We start from the raw sequence: 21,604 nt of genomic DNA on the forward strand, positions 1-21,604 counted from the left end.
GAAGGGATTGAGACCCTCGATTGCATTTAGATGGATAGATTCATTTCTGAACTTTAGTCTTTATATAGGCTCCTATAGAAATCATTCTGTCAGACCGAAGATTTTTTATTGGCAAATCAAATATAGGGGGTTATTCTAACTTTGGAGGAGTGTTAATCCGTCCCAAAAGTGACGGTAAAGTGACGGATATACCACCAGCCGTATTACGAGTTCCATAGGATATAATGGACTCGTAATACGGCTGGTGGTAAATCCGTCACTTTTCCGTCACTTTTGGGACGGATTAACACCTCCTCCAAAGTTAGAATAACCCCCATAGTGTTTGGCCAAAAGTAAAGTATATTCTTGGATTCATCTTATGTGCCTAAATCACTCAGGCAGCCGGACAACTGGGGGAGCCTAGGTTGTTCCCCCTTACTCCAGACCACCTTCCCCAGTATCCCAGGCCTCTCCTCCCTATTTTATAGGTGAACATTAGAACCAGGAGATTAGGGCGGTCATTCTGACCCTGGCGGTCAAAGACCGCCAGGGCGGAGGACCGCGGGAGCACCGCCGACAGGCCGGCGGTGCTCCAATGGGGATTCCGACCGCAGCGGTAAAGCCGCGGTCAGACCGGCACCACTGGCGGGCTCCCGCCAGTGTACCGCCGCCCCATTGAATCCTCCACGGCGGCGCAGCTTGCTGCGCCGCCGAGGGGATTCCGACCCCCCCTACCGCCATCCAGATCCCGGCGGTCCAACCGCCGGGATCCGGATGGCGGTAGGGGGGGTCGCGGGGACCCTGGGGGCCCCTGCAGTGCCCATGCCACTGGCATGGGCATTGCAGGGGCCCCCGTAAGAGGGCCCCTAAATGTATTTCACTGTCTGCTGCGCAGACAGTGAAATACGCGACGGGTGCAACTGCACCCGTCGCACAGCTTCCACTCCGCCGGCTCGATTCCGAGCCGGCTTCATCGTGGAAGCCTCTTTCCCGCTGGGCTGGCGGGCGGCCTGAAGGCGACCGCCCGCCAGCCCAGCGGGAAAGTCAGAATTACCGCCGCGGTCTTTCGACCGCGGAACGGTAAGCTGACGGCGGGACTTTGGCGGGCGGCCTACGCCACCCGCCAAGGTCAGAATGAGGGCCTAGGTGTCTCGCTGCTTGCTTAAGATAAAGGGCAAGGAGGGGGCAAAAGATGGCGGTACAACCAAAGCTCAGCAGTCATGGTTACTTTCCGGTAGGCATGTGTAAGATACTAGAGCTAAGAAAAACTTGTTGCAAGCTAAATTGTTTACACAGGGAAGTACTTATTTCACCAGAATAACTGGAGGCCCTCAAAGACTGTTTTTAGAAATGAGGGAGATTCCACCAGCTGCACAATCTTATCATGTCCTTGTCACCCCCGTTCAAAGTCACACAAAAGACACTTGTGTCATCAGGTTGGAGCAATTCTTATAGCTAAATCTGTTGAGATCCAGCATATTATGTGTTCCAAAAGCACAAAAACGTTAGCAGGAGAGCTCAGATCGGTCACAGTCACAGCAGGATGTGGGGAAATACAGTTGATGAAACCTTCTCGCCGCACAAACGCGGTTATGCCACATGATAGCCCTGCCATCCTTTTTGCTGCCTGTCTCACCATAAAAACACAACTCTTCCTGTTCCTAAGTCTGCACCTCTCCTCACACCAATGTCTATCTGGGAATCCAGTATCTCTGCACTTTCCATGGGTGAACTTTGTCCTCTGTTGCTGGGTTCCAGCGGCCAGTGAACAGCACTCACAGCCACTCTGCTCCAGCAAGCATCACCTCATCGCAATCAAGTCAAGAGACAAGACGGATAAACAAAATTGAGTGTCTATGATCAGGACATCTTGAATGGGGATTTGGTTGGGCAGTCAACCAGAGCGAGGTCTGCCACCCGGGGGCATTTGGGAGATGGTGCAGTCCAGCGAGCGCCATTTTTGTTGGGCTATATTTGTAGGCCAGTTATTGGCCAGTAGGTATAAGTAGGCTCCTTTGGGTTGCCAACCACCATTTTGATTTAAGGTGTTAGAGCAAATATATTAATTAAAAGGTATTAATGAATGTTTATAAAGAAAATTGTAGAAATCGACTAATATAGAAAAATAATGTGTGCATTTGAAAATGTGCCCTCGGAGAGCGATCACCAAGATTTACAAATGTACTAATAAAATGAATAGCATATATGAAATATAGAAAAGCGTATTGAAATAACGTAGTAATATGTCATATTGAAAAATATAACGTATGTTTTGCATTATATTGTAGAGCTTAACTTAGCCGAAGTAGTGGCCTAGTTTTGCCAGGCCTCGCGCAGAAGCCGAACATTATCGCTCAATGTAGAAATGCTGATGTGCTGAGCTGACCATGAACCGCTCATTGTTTAATAAAATCTGCTCTGCAAAAATCCTATGCATGAACCGACAGACAGGAGATGATGGAAACCAGAATGTATCAAGGAGAGTGTAAAACATTCAGAATGTACTTTCCCAGGACTTGAACAATGGAGACACCGACTGTAGAAGAAGATGCAACATTTTCGATACCTGATGAGGCAGATGTTGAGGACATCATAAAGTGAACCAATCAACTACATGGGAACTGTGTAATGTTAGACTTCATAGACTGAGAAAACAAGGACTATTGGATAACACAAAATCGTGTGATTAATTGACCAATTAGGAATTAGGGGGATAGTCTGGGCGACTTTGATGTAATGCCGTGACAAAGGGGGGAAAACCTCAGAACAGATGAGAAGAGGTGTTAGGCGGATGTCCAGAGAGAGAGAGACTACAAGATTGAAAAGATTAGAGATTCTGTCATTGGGCGGGTGATACATACATTAAGGCAACAGTGGGGGAGCCTACCCCACCGGAAAATTCTCCGGCTTATATTGTGATGGAGGAGTGAGGTGTCGCGCCATGTCTTTGGTTAAAGTAGTGGTGCAAATTGACAGAGAAACAGGGCGCTTTAGCATTTCCAGAGCATGGAACGTTTAACTTGAGAATTTTGGATCAGTTGTGGATGACGCTGTATGAGACAAAGCCTCTCCTGAGACCAGCACAGTTTGAGGCATTAGCAGTTTGGGAGCTCATAGTGAGACAGCAACAAGAAATCAAATTCCAGAGGAGAATAAGGAAGGTAGAGAAGTCTCTAGCAGAAGCAAGATGGGATTGGGAACAGAAGAGGTGGAGAAAAGCAACATTGCAGGATGTAAAAAAAAATCCTGCTATAACGGAGGAAGATGAGTCAGAAGGGAAAGAGGAGACTAGCAAAAGTGAAAAGATTTCATCAGGAAGTAAAAAGAAGAAAAAGTCTTACATAGTAGAAGAACACTCAGATGTCGAGGATCTTATTACTCAGATGCTGAGGGACAGACCTTCAACATATACGGTGCATGAGAGAACCCAAGTACTAGTTCTGCTCCAACTGCCCCAGCACAGGTGTCGAGGACAGCAGGACCAGTGCAGACAGGTGACGTACAAGGTGTAGTGCAGAGTACTCCTAATGCAGTGACTACTTTGGTAGTCCAGGCACAGATCCACCCACCACCGGTACAGAGAATTTATCCAGAGAAACCAATTATTGAGGCAACCTCGAACTTAGTGGTTCCTCCGGAGCAAGTGGTTCCAAAGCCAATGCTAGTTCAGACTGAACCAACTCCAATGTTGATGCCTCAGGCACAGACACAGGGTTTGCCGAAGTTCACATCAATGACAGGGACACAGTCAGATGTAACACCAGTGATGAATCAGATCAGAGGAGTAGTCCTTCCACAAAATGCGGGTGTCAGAGTGGCACCAGTTGCAATATTGTTGCCAATTACTGTTGGTCCAGCTGTACCATTATTTGCACAGAAAAAGCCGATTGCAGGAGAACAGGGTGAAATGTCACAAAGCCTCATGAGGAGGGGAGAGAGAGAGCATGTGCAGGTAGTTTCGTCTTTGGGTCAGACTTTTGACGGATCTAGGTCATCAATGGACCTTAGTCCACTTGTGGTGCTTCCAGATGCCATAAATGGCCTGAGATTGAAGCTTTTGACACTGCAAACTCCAGGTACAGTGATACAACAGGTGGCAATGCCGAATGCAAGTAATGTTTCATTACAGGGACGGACACCACATCAGTTAAATGAGTGGTTAGACAGTCTGAATATTCCACGAAACACATTTAAGGGTGAAGAGCAGATTGATCGTGTGAGGCTAGCTACAGAAATAACTGAACTAGTTGGGGGGTCAATGGGAGTGAATAGGTTTCAATCCTATTCTGAAGAAGAGCTGAGATACTTGTGTCTGAGAATCACAAGAGAAGTGGGCAATATACATCAGAAATTGGCAGATTTGGCAGAGAAGCATGACATAGAAATCGACAAAAGGAAGCATTTGAAAATAAGTTACAGGTTAGATTTTGAAGCAAAGGATTTTGAACATATGAGATCAGCAGGGATGAAAGCGCATGTTAAAGAACTATTGGAGAGTGCTCAGATCTGGGGAGCGTTAGAAAAGTGGGAAGGCAGATGGGCAAAAAAGAAGGATAAACGGAAACAAGGTTCACAAGGAGGGTCTGAGAGTGTTCAGAAAGAAAAGGATCCGGTAACATTTTTGCCTAATGAGTGAAATTCCAGGAGGGTAGTTTGTTCATGTTCCCTGGCACAGGAGTGATATTCTGTCATTCACTAATGATTATGCAAAGCTGAGGGAGAAACCGGTTGAATGGTATCAGCAGACAGATAGATTTGTGAAACTTTCGAAATGTCTGTGGGAAGACTTGAATACTCTGTTGGAGATAGTAGTGCCAGCTGATTTGTGGGTTGAATGCAAGAGAGCAGTAGGCCAGCGAGTGAACCTGAAAGACATAGAGTTAGAGGTGCACCATCACCCGAAGTGATGAAACATTATTATGAGGTGATTGAGTCCTGAAGATGAGAATCTCGCTTAAAAATATTGATTGGCACAGAATTGACAGGACAGTACTGGAGGTAAAGAAGTCGATACATACATACTATGAAAGATTGTTGAAGGCATTCAAGGAGTACAGTGGTAAGGAAGCGATTGAGCTGAAGGACATGTTACACTTTGTGTTTAGGTTTGTGGAGGGACTGAGACCTAAAATAGGTCAGATGATTAAGAGTCACTTGATTTGCTGGCAAACAAAACCGATTGACAAGGTGTTGCAGTATGTGAAATACTGTAGTGACGAGATTGAGGTGAAGCAGAAGAAGTTGAAGGAGAAAGCAATGGTGATGCAGATTAAGGCACCTCAAACAGGAGTGCAGGGAGCTTTTGTGCAGTAGATACTGCAGTAACAGGGAACTGTTATGTTCCAACCTCAAGTGAGAGGTAGAGGACGCGGAATCAATATGAATCACGGAGTGGATTTGAGTACTGTAGTGGTTCAGAATGAGGTGCAAGGGATGAAAAAGATGTTATAGTGTCATCTTTGCAGAAACGTGGGACACTGGAAGCGGGAGAGTCCGATGATGGTGCAGGATGGTGTTGTTCAGAAAAGTGGTGATGTCAATACGTTCAGAACTGTAAAAGTCCCTAGAATGAGAGGACTTAATCCAAACTTTCAGAATAATATGAATCAAGTGCAGAATTTTCAACTTATGCAGCAAGTGCAAATGCCTCGTGCACAAATGACGCAGTTGCAAGCAATGCAGCAGCAGGTTCCTATGGTACCTTGACAGCAAATGCAGATACCTCAAGCCCCGATGGAGCAGCAACAGATGATGCTTACTCAACAGGTCACAGGTCAGAGACAAGACAGGAGTAGTGACGCAGTGCACCAATTCCCATTACACAGTGAGAATGAAATAAACAACGAATGGATGTGTAATAGTTCGGATGAGGAGCCATGAATGTTTGCAGCGTCCCTAGAGGAAGATCAGAGATGACCATTTATGAGAGGAAAGGTGATGGGTCATAGGGTCTCATTTCTAGTGGACACAGGAGCTACGCGCTCTACAATGAGAAGTGCAGAAATTCCAAACTTAGCTCTTTCAGGCAGAACAGTTCAGGATGTAGGGGTAGCAAATAGACAGTTGATAAATCCGATCACAGATCCGGTACTGGTTGAGATTGGCAATTTTAAGGGACTGCATAAGTTTGTAGTCTGTGATTCAAGTCCAGTATCCCTAGTGGGAAGGGACGTATTCTGCAAGACCCGATGTTCGATTAGTTGTTTGACTGCTGGAATAGAGGTTCAGACGAATAATGATGATGAAGAAAAACATACTCCTGAAAATGAGAATGAAACCACTAATGAAGAATACCCGTTGATTGAGTTTTTCATGATGTTTACTGTGAAGGAATTACATGCAGACTTGCAGGGAACAGTGCAGGAAAATGTGTGGGACCTGACAGGTAAAGAAGTCGGTTTGATCAAGGGAGTGGAGCCAATTAAGATCACCTTGAAGCTGAATGTTGTATTTCCGCAGCTTCCACAGTATAACATGACACAAGATGTTCTGATAAAAGTGGCACAGATAATTGGAGATTTTCTGAAACAAGGGGTTTTGAAAGAAGTGCTGAGTAGTCCATGTAATTCACCGATAATGGGCTTAAAGAGGCCTTGTGGGAAAGTGCGAATTGTGCAGGATTTGCGAAAAGTGAATGACCTGGTGGTCAAGTGTTGTCCTGTGGTGCCAAACCCAGCAGTAATATAGTTTCAGATTCCATGTGATGCAGAATGGTTCACAGTGGTTGATTGTCACAAGCTTTCTTCTCTGTGCCTCTTCATGAGGATAGTCAGTTTCTTTTTTGTGTCAAATTCCTACACAGAGTGTACAGCGGGTGTAGGCTTCCTCAAAAGTACACGGAGTCACCGTCCTTGTTCAATCAGATTTTGAATAACAATTTAGAGTCATTGGAACTGCCATACCAATCAACTCTGGTACAATACATTGATGATTTACTCATTGCTCCCAAAACAAGGGACAAGTATAAATACAACTCGATTGCCCTTTTGAATCATTTAGGAAAATTTGGTCATAAAGTGTCACCATTGAAATTACAGTACTGTCAGAAGTCAGTGAAATATCTGGGTCACCAAATTGAGAAAGGGTCAAGGAGAATTTCCAGAGAAAGGATTACAGTGAAACTGCAAAGAAGTCCCCCCACTTCACAGAGAGATGTCAGGGTGTTTCTGGGAATGGTAGGTTATTGTCGTCAGTGGATTCCAAATTTTGCTGAGATTGCCAACCATTGCAGCAGCTGACACGTAAGGATGTTACAGATCCCATTGCACTAGACCAGGATCAGATGAAAGCATTTACTGAGTTGAGAGAGAGTTTGTGCAGACCTCCAGCGTTGGGAATGCCTGATTACATGAAGCCATTCACATTGTTTTGTCATGAACGTGATGCTTGTTCTTTGTCTGTCTTGACACAGGTCCATGGAGGTGCTTATCGCCCTGTAGCCTATTTTTCAGCTACCGTGGACCCAGTTGCAGCAGCCTTACCGGGTTGATTCCGTGCAGTTGCCACAGTTGGTCAAAATATTTCACATTGCGAGGGAGTAGTGATGGGATACCCTCTGACGGTAATGGTACCTCACTTAGTTGAGGTTTTACTGACAAGGACAAAAACACAGTATTTGATGGGTGCCAGACTGACAAGGTATGACACGAGCATTCTAGGTGCTCCAAATGTAACATTGAAAAGATGTACATTGCTGAACCCGGCAACATTACTTCCAATTGATACTGTTGAAATTGAAAAAGAAGAAGACATTAAGCATGATTGTCTCAAGGTAACTGAGTAGTGCACAAAACCAAGACCTGATATCAGGGATGCATGATTAGAGGAAAATGACCAAATTGTTTTTGTTGATGGTTCATGTCTAGGAGATGGTACAGGAACATTAAGAGCAGGATATACTGTGTGCACCATTAGAGGTACTCTAGAAGCATCTTGGCCTTGAGGTGCATATTCTGCAGAAATTGCAGAATTGGTAGCTCTTACTAGAGCGTGCCATGTATCTGCTGGTTTGAGAGTCACTATCTATACAGATAGCCAATATGGATTTGGAATTGTTCATGATTTTGGTCAATTGTGGTCACAAAGGGGTTTTCTAACCTCTACTGGTACACCAGTAAGAAATGGTGACAGAATAAAAGAGTTGCTGTATGCAATACAGTTGCCTGTAGAAATTGCTGTGGTGAAATGCAGTGCACATCTAAAAACACAGGATTACGTGTCACTGGGAAATGGATATGCGGATCAAGTCGCAAGGTTTTGCTCATTGAACTGTATATCGTTCAAAGACAAGTGGGAACTGATGTCAGAAGAAGATAATACATGTACAAGTTTTGCATTGAGGGTGATCGATACTTTAGAAGAGTTGAAAACACTACAAAATAATGTTGACAAAGAAGAGAAACGACTTTGGTCCAAATTAAAATGTGTTCAAAGGCCTGATGAGATATGGGTTTCCGAAGATGGTGAAATGGTCCTGACAAATAGTTTACTGTCACAAATGGCCAGGTATTATCATGATCAGGCACACATTGGGAGAGATGCCATGGTACGTCTGATTAAAATTGACTGGTCCAATCCTAAATTTAGGGAGGCAGCAGAAGCAGTATGTCATCGCTGTATAATCTGTCAACAACTAAATGTGGGAAAAGGGACAGTGATGAATTCGAGCCACATTGGAAGAGCATGGGTCCATTCAGCAGATTGCAACTGGATTTCATTGAGATGCCTGCGTGCGGAGGTCTTAAGTACGTGTTGGTGATTGTGTGCATTTTTAGTCACTGGATTGAAGCATACCCCACAAGAAGGAATGGCAGTCTCACAGTAGCAAAGCTGTTGCTTAGGGAGTTGATACCACGTTTCGGGTTTACAATCTTTTTAGAATCAGATAGGGGAACGCACTTCAATAACAAAGTGGTTAAGCTTTTGTGTGCAGCACTAAACATTGAGCAGAAGTTGCATTGTAGCTATCAATCAATCAATCAGTAATTTGTTAAGTGCTCTACTCACCCAGAAGGGTCTCAAGGCGCTGGGGGGGTGCTACTACTCGAAGAGCCAGGTCTTGAGGTGCTTCCTGAAGGTCTGGAGGTCCTGGGTCAGACAAAGGTTGGTGGGAAGGGAGTTCCAGGTTTTGGCGGCAAGGTGGGAGAAGCATCTGCTGCCGGCTGTGGTACGGTGTATGCGGGGGGATGATTGCGAGGGCGAGGTTGGTGGAGCGGAGCTGGCGTGTCGGGATGTGGAAGTTAAGACGCTCGTTGAGGTAGGCTGGTCTGGCATCGTGGAGAGCTTTGTGAGCGTGGATTAGGAGTTTGAAGACAATCCTTTTGTTGACGGGTAGCCAGTGGAGGTCTTGGAGGTGGGCAGAGATGTGTTTGTGGCGAGGGAGGTTGAGGATGAGTCTTGCTGAAGCGTTCTGGATGCGCTGCAGTTTCTTCTGGAGCTTGGCCATTGTTCCCGCGTAGAGGGCGTTGCCATAGTCCAGTCTGCTGCTAAGGAGGGCGTGGGTGACGGTTCTTCTGGTTTCCACGAGAATCCATCTGAAGGTCTTGCGGAGCATTCAAAGGGTGTTGAAGCAAGAGGACGATATGGTGTTGACTTGCTGGGTCATAGAGAGTGAGGAGTCCAGTATGAAGCTGAGGTTGCGTGCGTGGATGGTGGGCGCTGGGGCCAACCCCAGAGTGGCAGGCCACCAGGAGTCGTCCCATGCTGATCTGTTGGGGCCGAAGATGATGCTCTCGGTCGTCTCCGAGTTCAGCTTGAGGCGGCTTGCTTTCATCCAGTTGGCGATGGCGTGGAGTACGGTGTGGAGGTTGTTCTTAGCGGTTGCTGGGTCCTTTGTGAGAGAAAGGATGAGCTGAGTGTTGTCTGCATAGGAGACAATGTTGAAGCCGTGGGATCGGATGATGTTGGCAAGCGGGCCATGTAGACATTGAAGAGGGTCGGCTGAGTGAGGATCCCTGGAGAACTCCGCAAATGGTTTTGGTGGCCTTAGACAGGAACAGGGGGAGGCGGACTCTTTGAGTTCTTCCAGAGAGGAAGGAGGTGAGCCAGTCCAGGGCTCTGTGGCGAATTCCGGCGTTGAAGAGGTGTGTGCAAAGGGTGTGGTGACAGACAGTGTTGAAGGCTGTGGAAAGGTCAAGGAGGATGAGGGCAATGGTTTCGCCTTTGTCGAGCCTGCTCCTCATGTCGTCGGTACAGACGATAAGGGCGGACTCGGTGCTGTGGTTCTTATGGAATCCAGACTGGGAGACATTGGGTAGGCCGTTGTCCTGCAGGAAGCTGGAAAGTTGGTTGTTGACTATCTTCTCGACGACCTTCACAGGGAAGGGGAGTAGGGAGATAGGACAATAGTTTTTTAGGTCTTTGGGGTTTTCGGACTAGTGGAACAGATGAATGATACCTTGAAGTCAAGAATTGCTAAGATGTGCACAGCTATGAATCTGAAATGGCCAGATGCATTGCCTTTGGTGTTGATGTCAATGAGAAATACACCTGACAGGAAGACAGGGCTATCGCCCCACGAGATCCTTATGGGCAGAGCAGTGAGATTGCCAGCAGTTCCAGCAAATACACTTATAAACATTACAGATGATATGGTGTTGGACTACTGCAATGGTCTGGCTGATGTGGTTCGCTCTTTCTCTTAACAGGTGGAGGCCACTACCCTGCCACCCATTCACAATCCAGGGCACAACCTGAGAGCCGGCGACTGGGTCATTATCTGAAAACATGTTCGCAAGACATGTTTAGAGCCACGCTGGAGAGGGCCTTACCAGGTGGTCCTAACAACTAGGACAGCTGTGAAGTGTGCAGGACTCCCTAATTGGATTCGCGCGAGTCACACAAAGAAAGTGGCATGTCCACTGGATCATGAAGAAGCATTGTTGAGAGCACGAACAAGTCGCAGCACCTGAACCAGAGAAGGAACAAAGAGACTGAAATTGATCACGAAATTGTGGAAGATAGATCAATCTCACCCCTGTAAGAGACAAAAGTGAAGAATTACAGGATGGTGTGGAAGAATCAATCTCAACCGATACAGCAGGAGAGTCTAGCTCAGCAGGGGTCCTCCCAGAACCGACCAGTGCTGAGAAGCAGATAGAGCAAGTGCCAGACCAAGAAGGGGACAGGGTTGAGACGGATCAAAGTCAAAGTGATCTGTCTCCTCTTGAGCCTGTTGCAGGTCCATCAAGAGAGAACACCATAGATAGAGAGAAGGAGAAGAATCCAATCCTGAAAAGAATATTGACAGAAGGATCAAGAAAAGGAAATAATTGGCCTGAGTCACAAGTAGAGGCCAGAAAGGAAGTGGTCATAAATGAAACAATAGAGGAAGAAGTAGATACTATGAGAAAAGAAGGAGAGAGTGAAGGAGAACTAAGTGGCGATCGAAAGTTGAAAAGAAAGAGAATAGCAAGTCGACGATACGCAGGTCCTGAATGGGCATATGCAACTACTAATGAACGGCAACACAAGTTAATGTACTTTTATTTTTATAGAGAGGTTTCAAGTCAGCATTTTGATGTAACCTGAAGGTGAACAGGGAGCTGAATTGTTGAACAAATCTGAAAATATCTTAAGAATAGAGACTGTTGAAAATAAACTGGAAGAGACATTGTAAACATGATTTGACATTAAAAACCGGATGTGACAAGCTGCTAATTGATTTTGACAAGGAAAGGGGTTCCTGGATGCAAGACTGAACTGCGAGAGAAGAAATTTTCGATTTTTGATATGCGCACAGAAATAACCTTACATGCTTGCTTACACCTTTAGAAAAAAGCTTCATAGGGCATACTGATGACAGAAGAAAGGCATTAAAAGAAAAATTATAAAAAGGGTAAGAGAAAAGGACTTATAAGAAAGATTATGCTTACACTGCAATTAAGATTCAAGGGAGATTAGCTTTAGATGCATTACAAGTAGGGAAGCTTTGTATATATAGGCCAAAATCATGCACTGACACTTTATTTGTGAGAACAAGTGAATGTAGACATGTGTTTTTGTTTCAGAGTAAATGGACTTTTATGTTGAATGGTCAGGACCCTGCAATTCCAGGTATCTATTATATTTGTGGACTTAATGCTTATTACCGTCGTCCAAGAGGATGGTATGGGACATGTTATTTGGGGATAGTGTTCCCAAAGATTTATCAGATAGATGACCTAAAGAAGTTTTGGAAATTGACTGAATTACATCATAAGCTGCAGAGGAGGGAATCATCTTCTTCAGTTGTGGGAGATATATTTGTTGCAGTGATTCCTTCACTGGGAGTTATCCTGAACTTGATCAAGATTCGAAAGTTGTCTACTATTGTGGATAACATGTTGGCAAATTTTACAGGGGCAATACTCCTGATAGATACTGAATTGGCTGCGGATAGAGCTATGACTCCTCAAAATCGTCTTGCTTTAGACATCCTTCTAGCGAAGGACGGCGGAGTCTGTAAAATGATTAACTTTAGGCATTGTTGTTCTTATATACCTAACAATAGTAAGGAGATAAGAGACTTAGGGCCAGATGTAGGAAAAATCCAATTTGCGAGTTGCAAATTGCGAGTCATTCCGACTCGCAATTTGCAACTCGCAAATTGGTATGCAGAACGGTGTCTCAGACACCGTCTGCAACTCGCTATGGGGTCGCAATGACCCACCTCATGAATATTCATGAGGTGGGTCGCTAATTGCGGCCCCAAGGCGAGTCTAGGCACTCGCAAACATGGAGGCCTGCTGTCGTCAGCAGACCTCCATGTTCGTGACTGCTTTCAATAAAGCAGTTTTTTTTTTTAAGTGTAGCCCGTTTTCCTTAAAGGAAAACGAGCTGCACTTAAAAAAAAAAACCGAAACCTTTAGTTTCGGTTTTTTTTCAGGGCAGGCAGTGGTACCTTGGACCACTACCTGCCCTGAAAAAATGTTTTGGGTCCATTCACAAACTGGAAGGGGTCCCGTGCGGACCCCTTCCAATTTGCGAGTGGTTACCATCCACTTGAAGTGGATGGTAACTGCGATACCCTTTGCGACCGCATATGCAGTCGCAAATGGTATTGCATTCCACTCGGAATCGCAAATAGGAAGAGAACACCCCTACCTATTTGCGATTCTGAAATGCATATTGCGAGTCGGTCCCGACTCGCAATATGCATTTCTGCATAGCAAAGAGGCATTTGCGCCTCGCAAACGGCGATTTTCGCCGTTTGCGAGGCGCAAATCCTTTGCTACATCTGGCCCTTACTTACTAATCTGACTAACTCAAATAAGGATTTGAAGGAACTGAAAGAACCAGGGGTTTGGGAAAAAGTAGGGAAATGATTTGCTTCAGTGGGGAATTGGATTAGTAACATTTGGAATGGGGTATTATTAAAAATCATACAGGGAATATTAATTGTGATTGCTTGCATATTAGGATTATGGGGTTCATATAAATTGTGTCAAAAGATTAAATTGAAAAGGTCTAAAAATAATCAGAGGAGGGAAGAACGAAACAGGGAAGGAATTTATAGGGAAGATTTCAGGAGAAGGCAAAATGCCGAAGAGACAGAGTTATAAAAAAATGATTGATGGTAAAGTAATGTGATGACATATTTAGTCATCAGAGTAGGGAATTGCTAGAGCAAATATATTAATTAAAAGGTATTAATGAATGTTTATAAAGAAAATTGTAGAAATCGACTAATATAGAAAAATAATGTGTGCGTTTGAAAATGTGCCCTCGAAGAGCAATCACCAAGATTTACAAATGTACTAATAAAATGAATAGCATATATGAAATATAGAAAAGCGTATTGAAATAACGTAGTAATATGTCATATTGAAAAATATAACGTATGTTTTGCTTTATATTGTAGAGCTTAACTTAGCTGAAGTAGTGGCTTAGTTTTGCCAGGCCTCGTGCAGAAGCCGAATATTAACGCTCAATGTAGAAGAGCAGATGTGCTGAGCTGACCATGAACCGCTCATTGTTTAATAAAATCTGCTCACCAAAAATCCTATGCATGAACCGACAGGAGATGATGGAAACCAGAATGTATCAAGGACTGTGTAAAAAATTCATAATGTACTTTCCCAGGACTTGAACAATGAAGACACCGACTGGAGAAGAAGATGCAACATTTGCGATACCTGATGAGGCTGATGATGAGGACATCGTAAAGTGAACCAATCAACTACATGGGAACTGTGTAATGTTAGACTTCATAGATTGGGAAAACAAGGACTATTGTATAATACAAAAACATGTGATTAATGGACCAATTAGGAATTGGGGAGATAGTCTGGGCGACTTTGATATAATGCAGTGACAAAGGGGGAAAACCTCATAACAGATGAGAAGAGGTGTTAGGCGGATGTCCAGAGAAAAGGAGAGAGAGAGACTACGAGATCGAAGAGATTAGAGATTCTGTCATTGGCCTCAAGTTCTTGAGAGCTTGATGAGATGCTGATTGATTAATGACCTGAAGACAAAGACTGACTTTGTTGCTGATCCATATAGTGGATAGGTAGCTATGACAATGTGACTGAATTAACTTTTGTCCCTTTTCTTTCTAGGTACCAACTGGGCTGTCTAATAGTTTTCCTTTTAGCTAGATGTTTTTCTAAATTCATGTTTAAAATTGTTTTCGCATGAAGTCCCACATGCTAATGCTGATGTGGGTTAGGTGAGGTTCCTATTCTAGACATTGACAACTATAGTGACAAACAATTGACAGACTGATTTATTGAACTCTGCTACTCATGTTGACGTATTCACCTTTGATTCATATGTTGGCTTATGCTGAAGCATTAGAATGTATTTTGTTTCAAGTTCTGATTCAATTATGTTATTGGTGGTCACTAATAAATTAATCTTGATTTGCTTTGAATAAAGTTTGAATTAATTCCATGACTTAGTATTGTAACAAATAGGGAAATAAAATTGATAAAACATATATTGAGTTGTAGTTCTCCCTTACTGAATGTCATGGTGTGATATTATTAACTACTGCTGATTAATGTTTTGCTCAAATAGTTATTGATTTGTGTATTGAATATTGATGAACATAGGTTACGCCATAGCTAGGATACTCCATGTGAATCAAAAGGTTCATCAACCTTTACCCGTCCCCTTATAAGTTTACTTATTCAGGACCAGGTGCGCTAGCAAAGGTGACATGGTGGCTGACAGCATAGGAGCTGGGGGTTGGTTTGCATCATTTGTGCAATTCTCTTAGCCTTCACTTGGTTATAATGTTGTTACCTGATGAAAAAGTTGCTGAAGCAATGCATCTGCTGTACAAAGCAGGTCGCATGGAACTAATTATAGGCACTGCAGTGGTGAATGTGGCCTACCTGGTGCACCAGGTATCTGCACATGTGGCAGCAGCGGTTCTGGCTTGTTCAGCTCCCTGCAAACTGCAAACAGTGTTGGGTAAACTTCAAAAGGTGAGTTTTCGGAGCCACCCAGCCACTCAGGTGGCTCCCGTAATGCGAAGAGCAGTGGCATTGGGGGAGGTACGGGAGCAGGTATATTAGCACTTTCGTGGCCTCGCAATCAAATGTGAAATAATGGAAGGTGGCTGCGATGCCCAGAAGTGCAGAGGCGACAGGCAAGGTAGCCGCTCAGCATTACGTGGCACCTCCCAATGAAGAACTTTCGGTAACAATACCGTGTGTCAGACATGTGTACGGGACCATATTGAAAGGGCAGAATCAGCAGCAGGCTGCAGGGTCGGTGCCTTCCATGGAGCCAAGGACACAAATGGTGTCAGGAGGGAATGAGGATTACTGCCAGGAAATTGAAGGTGAGGTCGCAAATGGGGAGGGGCCTAAAAGATCAGCCATAGCACATAAGCTACAACAACAGTGGGGAATGGAGTGGAGTGCAGGGAGTCAGCATAGAGCAGTGGAACTGGATGAAGAGGGGCCCCCCAGGGGCTGCAGGTTATATGGGTGGAGGGAGGTGAATGAGGCAAACGGGAGACTGATTTTCAAGGTGGGGCACCTAATGGGGCACCAGGCAATACCGCTGGGCAAGTTACAATCGATAGAAGCTGCTCAGTTGGATGGGAGCAAGGAGGAAGTAGGGTATGGGACCCGTTCCCCTCAGGTAGGGAGTCTTTGAAGGCTATGGATCAGCAAGTTAGTGGAGTGGAGCCCATGGGAGGGGCACCTTTGAGGGTGCAGCTGCCAGGGTCCGGCACGTGGCTTGGTCCCGGACCCATGGCATAGACATGGTGCAGAAGGGATGGGAGAGGCATGCCAGAGCACCAGTCTGGTCTTCTTTTCCCCAGGTACACAGACACAGCAGTTTTCCAGATGCGGGAGAGCTTGGGCCAACTCAAGGTCACCGAGGTGAAGGGATGGTGGAACACCAGGTCACTGGAGACATTTACTTAACATCCTTTACAGAGCTTTAGTGTAGGAGATGCGTTTTCAGAAAACTGTGGGGCATATTTATACTCTGTTTGCGCCGGAATTGCGTCGTTTTTTTTGACGCAATTCCGACGCAAAACTAACTCCATATTTATACTTTGGCGTTAGACACGTCTAGCGCCAAAGTCCATGGAGTTTGCGTCATTTTTTTGCGTGGACACCTATTTTGCGTTAATGATATGCAAGGTAGGCGTTCCCGTCTAAAAAATTGACTCCGAGGCATGTGCGCTGTATTTACACTCCCAGGCAAAATTCACGCCCGGGAGTGGGCGGGTAAAAAAAAATGACGTACGGCCGCTTTTGCGCCGTTTTTTAGCGCCTGGTCAGGGCAGGCGTTAAGGGACCTGTGGGCTCGGAAGGAGCCCAGAGGTGCCCTCCCAAGCCCCCAGGGACACCCCCTGCCACCCTTGCCCACCCCAGGAGGACACCCAAGGCTGGAGGGACCCATCCCAGGGACATTAAGGTAAGTTCAGGTAAGTTTTTATTTTTTATTTTTTTTGTGGCATAGGGGGGCCTAATTTGTGCCCCCCTACATGCCACTATGCCCAATGACCATGCCCAGGGAACAGAAGTCCCCTGGGCATGGCCATTGGGCAAGGGGGCATGACTCCTGTCTTTGCTAAGACAGGAGTCATTTCTATGGGGGTTGGGAGTCGAAAAAAATGGCGCAAATCGGGTTGAGGCGAAAAATTTGCCTCAGCCTGACTTGCCCCATTTTTTGGCGCCCAAGCTCCATATCCCCCTACGCCGGCGCTGCCTGGTGTACGTCGTTTTTTCCACGCACACCAGGCAGCGCCAGCGGCTAACGCCGGCTAACGTCATTGATTAAATACGGCGCCCGCATGGCGCTTCAGAATGGCGTTAGCCGGCGCTAATTTTTTTGACGCAAAACTGCGTTAGCGCAGTTTTGCGTCAAAAAGTATAAATATGGCCCTGTGTCTTTTTCTTAGATAAATACAGATGGCAGATTCATTCTGGCACAATGCTCATTTTACAGAAATGAAACCTCAGCGGCACTCACTTTCAGATACAAACAAAGCAGGTGCCCACTTCTGTACTTCTCCACTTCTGTAAAGTACTAATATGCTTGACTTCCTGTGCATGGCCAAGGTGAAGCAAGTGTGTTTTCTACGCAGTTTCACCTTGAAAAGTGAGTTGTAATCCTTGATGGAGGTGTTTGCATTCTTGTCTTTTTTGAGCACAGTATCTCATGTAGTGAATGTGACGAGTGGGTTCTTTTTTGTCAACTGCTGTTTAAACCCAACCCTGAAGGCTGTGCATAGCACAGGTTGTGTGATAAAAGGGGGTTGGGTGCAGGGCCTGGCCACAGGCCGGGCCCTACGGCTGATCCCCACCAATGCACGGGCACAAAACGTGCGAAGTACAGGGTTGAGTGGTTATGGATTGTTATGTAGCTGGGTTTCATAGTTCACATGTCCCTTCACAGCCCACTCGTCCTCATTTTGCACAAGGTGCATGTAACCTGCTATGCGTGTATTTTTTTTTAATCCAGCAGACAACAAAAAGAACTGCCACACCACTGATTCTTTTATTTGCCAAGCTAGTTGTGCTACTGCAGATGTTGAAGGCAGTGCAATTAAGCCATCGTCTTGTGATGAACCAGAAGTAAAAGGGCCATTGGAAGGTAATGCACTCAGATTCTCTGCACAGCAATGTGGCTCTCCCATATGCTAATGGTGTTCTGAAAAGTCATTTTGTGTTTTTCTCTGAAGGCTTCAGGCTTAGTATTTGAGTAATGCACCTAGAGTAGCCAAAGAGATGTCTGCTTTCATTTCTATTTTTATTCAGTGTCCCCTGTTTATAACTTTACAGGGAATAGGTCTTTTTTTAAAGTTTGGGGCTCGAGGTTTCCTGAGACCCAAATAACTAAGATAAAATGTCTGTGTTTTTCGATGTTGTGGTACCGTGGTCCAGAAAAATGGTACTGCTGTGCTTATAATTCACAGTAAATGCACATCAGATTGGTTGCTATGAGTGTACTGATGCATTTTGAAGGAAATTATGCCACATTAGGTTCAATTTTGCTTGGAGGTTTTACCTCAACAATTAGAATAAATGCCATCTGGAGGAGACCTGCTCCCATCTGAAGACCCTCAGGATGAGGAGAAGCTGTCCACAATCTCTCTGAAGTCCATCGTTTGGCAATAGCATTCTATTCCACCTGGAGAAAATGAGATATCTGTGAAACTGGTGACATTGTGGCCCTCATTATGACATTGGCGGTAAATTCCACTTACTGCCATGCTGACGGCTGCCAACTTACCGTCACCGCGGCTGATATCCGTTCACCATATTATGACACACACATACCAATCCGTCAGTATTCAGCCACATACACAAATCCACCAGCCCAAAGGTCAGTGATAAACTGGCGGTCTCAAAACCCACACCGTTAAGCCAACATAACAACACCTACCACATTATGACCCACTAATCACCAGGGCGGACATTCAATGGTGGTAAACCATTGGCGGTACATACCTTAGCGCTCAAAATGGACACATACAAACAAAACAACACCACATTGGACAATTCAAAAAACACACCTGGCACCAATAGACATACCACACCCTCACACCCACACTACTATAAAAAACACACCCACATTACCCACAACCCTTTACCATTACAAACTATTGTCAGGAGAGAGATACCAAGACCACTGACACAACTAGAGCCACACACTATTCACACCTATACACCACTCACGCACCCCACATCACACACCCCAAGATGTTATCCAACACACTCTCACCAACACACCTCACACAACACCCATGACACCACAAAGACACCCCTGTTTCACAGAGGAGGGGCTAAGGGTCATGATGGAGGAAATTATCAGGGTAGAGCCACAGTTATTTGGAGCACAGGTGCAGCAGACATAAATATCTAGGAAGATGGAGCTATGGCGGAGAATCGTGGACAGGGTCAACGCTGTGAGACAGCACCCAAGAACTTGGGATGACATCAGGAAGAAGTGGAACGACCTAGGGGAAAGGTACGTTCCATTGCAGCAAGACACCAGCTCGCTTACAGAGGACTGGCTGTGGACCCCCATCTCCTCCCCCACAACTCACAGCATGGAAGGAGCACATCTTGGCAATCCTGCATCCTGAGGGCCTGGCCGGAGTAGGAGGAGGACTGGACTCTGGTAAGTCAACTCTCTACTACTACTATCCCCCTACATGTATACCCTCACCCTCACTCCCATCACTTCACCACTTCCCACACACCCCATAACATCTCACTCATCCCAATGCCAAGCCCTGCATGCTCAACCAATGCTTGGACACCACTCACAGCCCTGCATGGGCACTCATCACTAAAGTATGCACACTATAGAGAGCTAACTATACCATCATACACCAACGTACACAAGTGAAAACTGCCAGGGCAAATCCAACCAAAGAGGGCAAGCCACGGATGCACAATATGTAAGACACAGAAACCATAACACATCAATTACATCCCCACAGGTACCCCAGCCAATGTCAGAGGAGAGGAGGTGCCAGCACTATCCAGTCCCGCAACTGAAGAGGCCCACAGTAATGACAGCAATTCTGGTCTTCAGGATCTGGATGACCTACCTGGCCCATCAGGGACCTCTGGACAGCTGGTTACCCAGGGAGTCACATACCACCACAGAGCCTCCCTCATCAGGAAACACCACTGCAGCACCCACCCAGCGTACCCACACTTCTGTCCCCAGGACACGTCAATCAGTAGTGTGTTCACCTCTACAGGAACCCCAGGCCACACCTCATACCCAAGACAATCAGGGACCTAGGGTCAGTGGCAGTGGACACATGGATCAGGGAACAGAGGCACAGGCCAACAGGGAAACTGGGAGGACTGCTGTTCGCCAGTGGGGGAGGACAGACCCAGTGAACCGACTCTCTAGGAGGCACTTGCAGAGATCCTGGGAGCTTATCAACATTCCCAGGACACGATGGGCCAGATCATGGACAATGTGCAGGACATCAGGCGGCTGCAGGAGGGACAGTACCAGGGGATCACTGAGGGCTTGCAGGCCATCAACAACACCCTGCTCTCCATAGCCGGGGTGCTGGCAGACATGGCCAACATTATCACAGCAGCAGGCCCCTGCCACTAGCCAGATATTTGAACAGCCTTCCATTTCCTCTGCTGCTAGTGGCCAGGAGGCCCCGTAACAGGACTCACAGGCCACCAGCACCCCTCCCACTGCAGAAGGTGAACCACCCCACAAACGTTCCCTATGATCCAGACAGAAGCCAGAGACACTTGCCAAGACCCCTGCCAGGAAATGAGACTATCCTGATTGTCCCCCTAGTGTCCCACTCAGTCACCCTGTCCACCTTGAACTGCCATTGCTCCCCTTCCTATGTCCCCTTGGACAATGCACCTGTGCTACAAACAGACTGGAACAAAACCCTGCACTTTCCTCCATCATCACCCAATCCCATTGCACTTGCCCCTCCATATTTTAGCACTTCAATAAACACCCTTGATAAAAAACCTATTTTGGAGTATGTCATGTATATCAAATATGTATTCATTGAAACAGGTACAAACATTGCAAATCAACCGTACAGAAAATGAGCATAGATTAATGACCTGTATCGCACCAGGAGTATATGTCAGGTCACCAACATCTGCTAAATGTATTGCCAGAGGTAACAGTAAGTGGGCATAGAAATGGGAAATATCAGCATGCCATTGCCGTACCAGTTCAAACAAATGTCATTGAAATGCAAAGTAACACTGTCCTACCTGTGTGTCATTGGAAGTATTGTCAAATCACAGATGTTCTGTTGTCCTCATCGTCATCGTCTGCCTCATCATCCTCACTGTCCACAGGGTCTACTGTTGCCACACAGGCATTTCCAGCCTCCTCCTCCTGCAGGAATGGGACATGGCATCTGAGGGCCAGGTTATGCAACATGCAGCATGCCACCACTATCTGGCAGACCTTGTTGGGTGAGTCACACAGGGATCCACGAGTTAGATGGAGGCACCGGAACCTGGCCTTCAGGAGGCCAAAGGTCCTTTCAATTATACTTCTGGTTTACACATGGGCCTCATTGTAACATTCTTCTGCCCTTGTCCTGTCATTCCCCACAGAGGTCAGCAGCCATGATAGGTTTGGGTAACCAGAGTCACCTGCAAATATTGAGTGACAACATTTAGCCACACACTATCGCATATGGCTCACACCA

Source organism: Pleurodeles waltl, chromosome 2_2 (assembly GCF_031143425.1).
Source record: "Pleurodeles waltl isolate 20211129_DDA chromosome 2_2, aPleWal1.hap1.20221129, whole genome shotgun sequence".
NCBI lineage: Eukaryota > Metazoa > Chordata > Amphibia > Caudata > Salamandridae > Pleurodeles > Pleurodeles waltl.